The sequence below is a fragment of the Cricetulus griseus genome, assembly GCF_003668045.3.
Source record: "Cricetulus griseus strain 17A/GY chromosome 1 unlocalized genomic scaffold, alternate assembly CriGri-PICRH-1.0 chr1_0, whole genome shotgun sequence".
NCBI lineage: Eukaryota > Metazoa > Chordata > Mammalia > Rodentia > Cricetidae > Cricetulus > Cricetulus griseus.
The window spans coordinates 111,923,914-111,934,310 of record NW_023276806.1 but is presented as its reverse complement, the minus strand read 5'-3'; the positions used below and the strand labels follow the sequence as shown (position 1 = coordinate 111,934,310).

The 10,397-nt window shown below is 44.7% G+C and overlaps 1 pseudogene; it reads left to right on the top strand.

Annotated features, from left to right (window-relative positions):
• Positions 1–9,078: 9,078 nt before the first annotated feature.
• LOC100754323 lies at positions 9,079–9,511 on the top strand (annotated as a pseudogene).
• Positions 9,512–10,397: the final 886 nt, after the last annotated feature.

Here is a 10,397-nt window from a genome sequence, read left to right as displayed (position 1 = left end):
TTAGCATCTCACCTGCCTTTGCTTTTTATGCTAGACCCTTACATTGTTTTAATAGTAAAGTTAGCAAACATAGATGGACAGAAAGAAAAAAAAAAGCAAGCACCATAAAAGGAAGAATTACTCAGAAGAAAAGCATCATGTTTCCCCTCTTGGGTTAATAGCTTTTAAGAATGCCAGACACTCTTTCATGACTGAGCGGATGTCCCTCACAGCATAGATCAATTAGCACACTGTGTTATACTTTCTGTCACTACTTTGTAAATTTACAGATAGTAAATTTACATCATAAGCTTGGCCTGATGTTTTCAAAGAAATTCCTCCTTATTAAACAAATTTTAAACAATACATAACAACTGTCTCTCTCCGACTTAGAATTACAAACCCCAGATGCAAGCCGGCTTTTTAAGAGTCAGGAAAAGAAATCTTTAAGTAAACACCATGAAGTGGGCCACAAGTAAAGCCTTTCTGTGAGGCAGGAAGGGAGAGAGACATTCCTGAAAGCCAAGACACTCAGAGAAGAAATGGGCCAAGGGGACCCTGATGAGATGCCAGCTTTGGAAGAGGCAGTTCTGTTGCTCTCCAAGCATTTCAAGGACTTGAGAAGCCGGTGTCCACATTCCAGGGAGCCACCACCTCATGCATTGTCGTTTTGCTCTTGCAATACTAAGTACCGAACCTAGAGCCTCGAAAATGCCTGGCAAGTTCTGCACCACTGAGCAACATTATACTGTAGTGTGGAACTAGGCAGCTAATGGAGCTGCTGCCCTGCTCCTGGGACAGTCCATCTGCTCTGACATCAGACTCCTTTCTCCTCTGGGTCACCTGTGACTGACAATGACAAGGGTGGGGAGCTTCTAGCAAATGCTATCTCTATGTCTGTTGGTTGGATACCTCTTCTGTAGACGAGAGTTCATTCTCTATAGTATCTTTTTCTACACACACCAGTTCATGGGCTAGGCATGTTTACAGACTTGCATTTGTACACAGCTCTATCCCTGGCTCCCACAGACTATTCCTACTTGATCAGAGGGATCTGCTTTGCAAGCGCCTTGTCTTGAAGTAACTGGTTACTGCATGCGGATGGAGACAGATCTTGTTGCTTAAAGTACATTGCCTGTTTATGAGTGTGGATCCAAGGAACCCTGCTGAAAGAGTGGTTGTTCTTGCTTTATGTGAGTGATCTAAGCTTAATCTCTTTTGTTTCTTTCTTGGTTTCATTTCCCAAAGGTTCCACTTGCAAGTGCCCGGGGGTCCATCTCCTCCTGTTAGAGGAAGAATGTACAGGTACTTTCTGCCCCCATGCCCTGTCTAGAGGGAAAACTGATCTTCAGAAATTAAAATAGCAGTCCAGTTTTCAAGTCAATGAATATAACATCATTGACATTAACACTGAGGGTTTGTTCAGTGCAGCAGGCAAAGGAGGCTATCACACAGGAAAACAAAGTTCTCTGGTCTTGGAGGGGATCCCGGAAATAGGTATTATTCACTTGTAAAGAGTGGAACTGCCGGGCTGGAGAGATGGCTCAGCCGTTAAAGGCTAGGCTCACAACCAAAAATATAAGAGTGGAACTGCAAACCTGTCCTGACTTTCTTTTTCTTTCTTTCTTTCTTTCTTTCTTTCTTTCTTTCTTTCTTTCTTTCTTTCTTTCTTTTGATTTGGAGTCTGTTATCACTTTTAAATGACTTATTTTTTGCATAATCAAACCCCAAACAAAACTAGGAGAAAATAAAAAAAGACAAGTGTGAGAAATTGGAATTACTATTTTTTTGAACGCCCAGGACAAGACAGTGAGAAGAAAGCTGCTGGTTGCTTTGATGGAAGATGCTGCATTTTAAAATTGAGTGAGGGTTTCTCCAGGAGGTTTCCTCCTCTCTGAAGAGCAGGGGTAGAGAGGGCTTTGCAAGTTGCTGCAGCCTGAGTGGAATTGCTAAGGGCTCCTCTCTGTGCGCCACAAGCTTGACACCAGGCTTCATTTGACTGAGCCAGAAAAGGGTCCTTTTGTTGCTGATTTTTTTTCTTTCTTTCTTTTCCTCCCTAGTGTCATCTCTCATGGTTGCCTGGGCAACCAGTGTGTATCCTTTCAGCATAGGTTACTGGGCCCCAGGAAGGAAGTGCTCCAGCACTGGCCGGCTATTTTTATAGAACCGTTACATAATGCAGTCTATTAGGGCTCCCTCTTGGCGTTTTATTGCACAAAGGGGAAATTAAGTTTGATGACTCCTAAATGTTGGATGGAGGATGTCAGGTGACTCTGGGATTGTTTGGCTTAGGCTGTATAGCAACAATATTCCCATAAGCAATTCTAGGAGAACTGATATTCAGTGGAGCCCTTGGCAATGATCCCGTTAGAGGAAGCAGGGCTCTCTCGTAGTGCAGCCACAGACAGCCAGGCACTCTTCTCAGCTGAGGCAGTGGAAGCTTTTTTTTTTTTTTTTTTTTTTTTTTTTTGAGACAGGGTTTCTCTGTGTAGCCCTGACTGTCCTGGAACTCACTTGGTAGACCAGGCTGGCCTTGAACCCAAAGATCCACCATCCTCTGCTCCTGAGTGCTGGAATTAAAGGCGTGTACCACACTGGGATCTTTTTTAAAGATGTAGCTCATACATCTTTTCTGCAGCTGAGTGGTTGCTGGCAAAAAGTATGGGGTTCAAAGACAGGGCTAGGCTGCCTCCCCAACTAGTGCCAAGGCATGGCCTGGATGCTTGTGGTCAGTTTTACCCTGGGTAGCTCTGAAGTGGTCTTGGGGAGATGGGGCTTGAAAGGGGGACGGATTAAATAAGTAGTCTCTAGCAGACTCATAAGGTCTTTGCCACAAGACCTGAGGTTTGACTCAATAGGAAATGGAAGCTGTCAGCTCCATTCTCCCTAAAGGACTGCTTACAGTTTGGTAGCAAGTTGAAATAAGAAAGGTACAAGAATTCCATCCCAGAGTAGACACAAGCCTCTTTGTCCGCAGGGAGCCTTAAGACTAAAAGGGTCTGGGGTACTCTCATTTCCATAGCCTCCTTACCATTTTGGGACTTCCCAGCAGGCACTGGGGTCTGCCAGGACTTGTAGGTTCAGCTTTTCTTCTCTTTCCTGCTTGGTAGAGGTCTTTGTTTATGGATGTCTCACTGCCTCTTGATAAACAGATTTAAACATTCCTATTTTTTCTTGCTTTCTGCCTCAGCAATGCTTCTACCACATTTTTGCATTTTTTTTTCTTTTACATCAACCATTTCTCAGCAGACAGATGGGTGATAGGTATCTTACAGTCTAGTTTGAATCTGATATTAGCTGCCCGGAGATGGGAATACCTTAGGGAAAGGTCTCAATCTTCCATGCTAGAGGCCAGTTTTAAGTGGTAGGTCCCACTTTAGCCACAACTTCTGTCTGATCTTGCTACAAATCAGAGATTTCCAAGGCTCTCTGCCAAGGTCTGGCAGTTTGAAAGGATGGCTAGCAGAACACCAAATTCTCACCAGTATGGGTATCTACCTCAGGCTCCACCAATTTCTAAACCTTATCCTTATAAACTCAGGTGTGGCTGGAAGGGGATTCTTATGAGTAGTAAAGATGGCAAACAAGCAGCTCTGCAAAGAGGTGCATAGGAAAGTCCAGAGAGTCCTAGGCCCAGTGACTTCTGTCCTTAGACAGCAGCACCTGCCTGACATGAAGTGTTCACCAATCTGGAACTCTCTGGAGTCCCTTCCTGTGAGGACTTCCTGGAAACTGGATTGTGTAGGTAGATGTGATTTAATCATTGGAGTTGGCCCTCAAGTCAACCCTGACATCAACTCCCTTTCTAGGAGACCTGGGTGAGCCTGTTGGTTCCCATCCTCTAAGTGGGTGGTGTGCTTTCTGTGGTTAAAGGAACTTGCTAGAGGGAGCTAAAGATAGCCCCATTACAGTAACTGTCTTTATTTCCACTAACCCATATGAAATACCATCTTTTGCTGCCCCCTTCAATGACTCTACTGGCTTCTTCATTTCCATAAGTAACTTAATTCAGATACTGAGTTTGGATGGCCACCTGCACTTTCATCTCATAGCTGGAGAAAATGGGCCTAAAGAGGTTAGGTGGTTGTTCTAAGTTACTTACACACTGGGAGCAGAGGAAAATGCTCATTGTGATAGACCCCACTCTCTCCTCCTTGCCCCATCCAGGCTTAATGGGCTGACTCTACCTCCTAAGACTGCTGGGACATGGGCTTACACTAATAGAAAGTCTTTATTAGCTGGCTGGTGACTACTCCAGGTGTTTGGGACTCCAGTGTAGACCCGAGCCTTTCTTAGGGTGAACTTTTAAGCACAAAAAAAGTGTTTTGGATTGACATACTTCAGTTAACAAGAATAGTTAGCCAGAAACTACATGGAACTACAAAGGCCAAAAAGCAAGGTTAGTGCATTTAGAGACTTTTTGGAACCTTGGACTTTGATGGATTAGATGTTTGCTTTCATTCTGGTGGGTCGAGCTGTCTATGTGCAGAGTTTTACAGTCTGAATGGCACTTCTATCATGGAGTCAGTTGGGCTCAGGTCTGGGGCCCTTTTACACTCCTGTCTTACCAATCCTTTTCTCATGACCTGCTCTAATCCAGTCTTCTGCACCCACCACAGTAATAAGGCCCTTGTTTATCCTGAATGTAGATTATCTTGGTTTCCTAGTTGATTGTTTGCCTCAGCCACTACCTCTTGAGTCAATATTGTATTTTTGCTTTTGGAGTAATTTCATAGTATTGTCATGCCACTTTTGACTGCTTAACTACTTTAAATCTTGAATTTCACACCCCGCCATCTGGTCCCCTATTAACCTTTCTTTGTTTTTATTTATTTATTTTTGTGTGTGCTTGTTTATATATGAGTGGGTATGCTTGGAGAGGCCAGAGGACAACCTCTGTTATTCTTCAGGTGATATTATACCCTAATTTTAAGACAGGGTCTCTTCCTGACCTGGAACTCATCAAGTAGGCTAGACTTGCTGGCCAACAAGCCCCGGGACTCCACTGGTCTCCGTCTTTTCTGTGCTGGGATTACAAAACTACTATTTTTTAAAACCCATTTTTTTTTTTGTTTACACATTTTTTGTTTACACATTTATTCATTGTGTGTGCTGCATGTGTATGTGTATGAGTGGGTGTGTACATGGCACCACACCAGCGTGGAAGTCAGAGAACAACCTTCAGGAATTCAGTTCTCTCATTTGGGTTCTAGGGATTTAGCTCAGGTCATTCATTATCTTGGTCACAGGTGCTTTTACTGCCTGAGCCATCTGGCCAGTTACCTCCTTCCCCCTCCTTGGTATTTACAGAATGAGGACAGTGGGGAGGGACTGTTATTGTACCAAGAGTTAACACTTTAGCAACTGAATTGAGGATCACACTTGAGTCGATTACAGTGGACAACTGCTCCTCTTGTGGTGGCCTTATCCAAACACAATTGCATGGCCATTCTACTTTTATCTGTAAAGCAAAGTCATCTATGTTTTTTTTTTTTTTTTTTTTTTTTTTCAAAAATGATGGGGGACATCCTTCTGTGTTTATTTATCTTATTGATTGTTGAATAAAGCACTGTTTGGCCAATGAGGCAGCAAGTTAGACGGGACTAGGAGTCAAGGAGGATTCTGGGAAATGTAGTAAAGTCTTGTGATCCAGGCAGGAAGTGACATAGCAGGCCAACTCAGAATATAAGCAGGGACAAGTAGGAAGTTGTTCTCTTCCTCCTCCTCTCTGTGGAAATTCGCTGCCTCTGCTTCTGAAGTGCTGGGATTAAAGGCATGTGCCACCAATGCCCAGCTACTCTTCCTCTTCCTCTTCTTCTTCCTCCTCCTCTTAGTGGAGCCACCATGTGATCCCAGGAAGACAGGACTCATTCCGTAGGTGTCCTCCATTAGATAAGTCTTATATAAAGATTAGTAGTTATGGTTGATAATTAAGACTGAGTTAGCATATAAGAAATCCCAGCCATTGGCCAACAGCATTGTGCCTAATATAAGTCTCTTACCGTTACAAAAGAAATCGTGAAAATATAGGTACAGTGTGTCCACAGCCTTACCCTGGCCAAGAGATCCTTTAAAAAACTCATAAAGTAGAGTCAGGAGGCACTAACTTTAGTATTAGTGGTCCAGATCTGACATAAGAAAAACCAAGTTTAACCAATATAAACCCTGGTGCTGCTTAGTCTCCATTAGGTGGCTTGGTACTCCACTGGAAGCAGCCGAGACACTGAATGGATTTGGCTCCTCGGTTTCTTAGTTATAGGTTTCATTGGGTTTTCTTTCTGAAAATAGCAATGAATGAGGACAGCAATCCAGCCATACTGGGGGAGCCTTGAGGGTATGTGAAGGGGGGACACTGGTGCATTGCAAGCAGGAGTGGGAGGGGCTTCCTGGAAGAGAAGAGTTCCCCCCACCCTGCTTTAAAATGTAGATTCTGGGGTACTGAACGTTCATCTTCCTACTTCCAGGTCAAGGACCTTGCTTCCATGGCCCAGTCCTCCTTTCTTTAATTTTTGTCTTGGACAGGAACTGGCGCCAACCCTCATCCTGTAGAACATTGTGTGGACATTCCACGAAGAGTTGCAGTTTAAGCATCACATTACACCACGCTCAAGTGGCAACAATAGACGAGACAGTCCTTGCTGGCTTGGAGTTTACTAAGTGCGGGAGGGAGGTGCCACATAAAAATTACATCGCTATTAAAAATGCAATTACACAAAGAGCCAATTTATCACTAACTCGAAGAGCTGTGAAACAAACCGAAGTGTATTAAAGTGGCCATCAGTGGGGAGTGGAGATGAGAGTGGCCCTCCGTGGAGATGAGAGTGGCCCTCCGTAGAGATGAGGATGTAGGGGAGACTGCTTAGCCTCCAACCCTGAAGGAGGGTTGGAGACTGAGGGAGAGGAGGAAGGGGTAAGGCTACCCAGGGAAGAAGGAACACAGAGAGCCAAGAGGAAGCAAGGAGATCAAGGTTTCCTGTGACTGGGAAAAGGCTGGACTGTCTAGTCTGAGGCCTGGGGGTGGGTTACAGAACTGGGTGTTGTTACTCTTCCCCTTGAAGCTGTGACACAAGCAGCTGTGACAGCTCACAGTTTGAGGGAACAACCTATAATGCTGGGGAAAGCAGGTGGCTGAGGTGGCTTGTTTTCTGGTGACAGGAGCTGGTAGCAGCGGGTCTCTGGTGGTATAGACAGATAGCAGTTAATCTGGGGGAAGACAGGCTGGGCTATGGCCCTCAAGGCCTGCTCTAGTGGCCTACTCCATCCTTCCAAAATAGTGTCACCAGATACGGGACAAGTGTTCAAGCCCAGAAGCCTGTGTTGGACATTTCACATTTTACCAATGTGTGTACAATTAAAGACATATTTATTTTTTTTTTACTGTATGTATCTATGTCAGTGTATGCAGGTGCCCAGGGAGGGTACCCGAAACCCTGGGGCTGTCACAGGTAGTTGTAATCTGTCTGAACAAGCTGAGAACCAAACTTGTTCTTAATTGCTGAGGCCTTCTCCAGCCCCTGCATGCTGTTTTGTTTTCTCTCTTAAAAGAAGTCCAGCAAGATGGTACCCCATGTTTCTGTCAGCTTTCTGTTTTCTTTTACTTTGCCACATTCTCAGGCCAGCTTCCCACATGTGGAGCAGAAGGGACTATTATGGTATATGATGGCTTCTTCCTACTCACTAGCGTTGGCAAGAGCTCTAGAGGCACTCCACTCTTTCTTCTTATTTTAGAGCACTCCTCTTTCCCTCTTTCCTTTTTCAGAGTTGAGGGTAAGGCCAGGGCCTATCATTATCAGAGTGAGGTGAGCCACAGGCTCTGACTCTGGTTTCCCAAGAGTCAGTGCTTGGCTACCAACCCAGTGGGCAGGCGTCATCTTTATGACAGAAGGGGATGTTCTGTGGAAGTGTGGCAGGAACCAGAGGTACTTCCCCCTTCAGCATCCTGAGCAAAGATGCTGCTCTCTTTCTGCCTATCAATAATTTTCTATGCATCAAATCTTGAACCAAACACTGAGTGGTGGCTTCTGAGGGTTCGAAGTCACTACAGTTTCTTGTTGGTGTTTTACTGTGACCCACCAACTACTTTTCTGTGGTTTCAGCAAGGACAGAAGTTCCCTCTTTTGTTAACAAACAGAAAAATGTATCATTTTTCAAGGCTTTGGGATCCTAAAGGAGGCATTTAGCTGGTTGGACCAGACTTGGTTATTTGGTAGGACTAGAACAAGAAAGAAGAGGGATAATGAGACTTATCTATCCTGATACACATTCGTGAAAGAAAACCCCTCAGATATGGTAGGATTACGACTGCTTGTTTTTATTGGGAGGAGAAAGAGATTTGTATTGGTGGACAATTCTTCCTGTAAGGGGAAGACCATTTCTCTTAGGGCAACAGAGCACAACACACACATCCACCTTTCAAATGCAAGGCTCTTGTCAGTGACCTTGGATTCTGAGTGGCTAGGGACTTGCACTTGTCCTTGGAACCTCTTGGCTGGAGGGCCGGTGCTTCTAGGAGTGAGGTTTCTTCGCAGCTTCTCAATTTTGTGAGGCTTCCTGAGTGTCAGGGGAGCTGTTGCAGTAGAGCTGGGAGGTGACACATAGTGGATGTTCTGTGTTTCAGGGCTGAAGCCTGGTGGTGGTGGTGGTGGTGGTGGTGGTGGTGGTGGTGGTGGTGAAACACACCTTTAATCCCAGCACTCAGGAGGCAGAGGCAGAGGCAGGCAGATCTCTGTGAGATGGAGACCAGCTTGGTCTACAAGAGCTAGTTCTTGGACAGCCTCCAAAGCCACAGAGAAACCCTGTCTCAGAGAGAGAGAGAGAGAGAGAGAGAGAGAGAGAGAGAGAGAGAGAGAGAGAGAGAGAGAAATTATTGTTACCATTATTTTCTGATGGGACCATGAAGGGGACTTTACATTCTAGTGACAGGTGGTATGCCATTGGCTTCCACTGGCTGAGAAGATATACGTTAATGGATATATGGTATCAGGTTTTACAATTCAGCTGTCACTCTGGTCTCTTGTGTTTTAAAAGTGGATGTTTTTCAGGAACTTGAGATAACTGCGCAGACGCAGCCAACACTTCCTTTTTTTAGAAGCCACCAAAATGACTGAAGTGAAGCAGCAGAAGAAGCAGACATTCTGCAAGTTCACCTACCGTGGTGTGGACCTGGACCAACTGCTGGACACGTCCTTTGAGCAGCTGATGCAGCTGTACAGCACCCGACAGAGGCGACGTCTGAACCGTGGCCTGCATTGGAAGCCACACTTGCTACTCGGGCACCTGAGAAAGGCCAAGAAGGAGGCGCCACCCATGGAGAAGCCCAAGGTGGTGAAGACCTGAGGGATATGATCATCCTGACTGAGATGGTAGGCAGCATGGTGGGTGTGTACAATGACAAGACCTTCAACCAGGTGGAGATCAAACCAGAGATGATTGGCTCCTACCTGGGCGAGTTCTCCATTACCTACAAGCCTGTGAAGCATGGCGGCCTGGCATTAGTGCCACCTGCTCCTCCGGGTTCATCCCCCTCAAGTAACTGTGGCCAATAAAAACTCCTGTATTAAAAAAATGGATGTTTTTCATAAGAGAAAAAACATAGGTTGTGCACCAAGTTCATACCACTGGGGTCAGTGTGTTCACGGTACTGTTCAACTTCAGGGTTTATCTATGTCTTATTTCTGAAGCTTTGATGAGAGTGTTATTGTTCTCTCTCTCTCTCTCTCTCTCTCTCTCTCTCTGTGTGTGTGTGTGTGTGTGTGTGTGTGTTCATGTCTATGTAAGTGCATAAGCGTGTGGAGACTAGAGGTCAACATTGGGTATTATTTCTTAGGATCCTTCCATCCATTGAGGCAGGAATCTGGGACCTGGGTTGCTGGCATCACTGCCTACACAGTGTGGGGATCACAAGTATATTCCTGGCTTTTCACCTTGGTGCTTGGGATCAAAATCAGGTCACCATGCTTGCATGGCACGTACTTACTGGCTGGACCATCTCCCTAGCCCTGACATCATACTCTTTATCTCTGCCTGTTTATTTGTAGATTGCTCAAGACAAATAATTCTGCAGATTTTTTTTTGCTTTATTATCCACTAAAATGTGTGACTGACAAACATGTCTAAGATGGACAATTAACTTTCCAAAGGCCTCATGCTACAAACTCCTTAAAGTTTCACAGACTATGGTTATTGGTGTATTTTTATGTTAGCCAATCAAGATGATACAGGGATGTTAGCCATCTTGAATTCCAGCCAAATCCACAGCTTCTAAGAGGTTCATGCTTAATTCTGGGTCTCTGGAAACTTTTGATTAATTCTTACTTTTCTCTATTCTATTTTATTCTCTTTAACTGTAATGCTCTTTAATGACGACTTAAAAAAAAAAATCCCTAAAAGAAAAATCACCCATTCTTCAGGAGGTACTT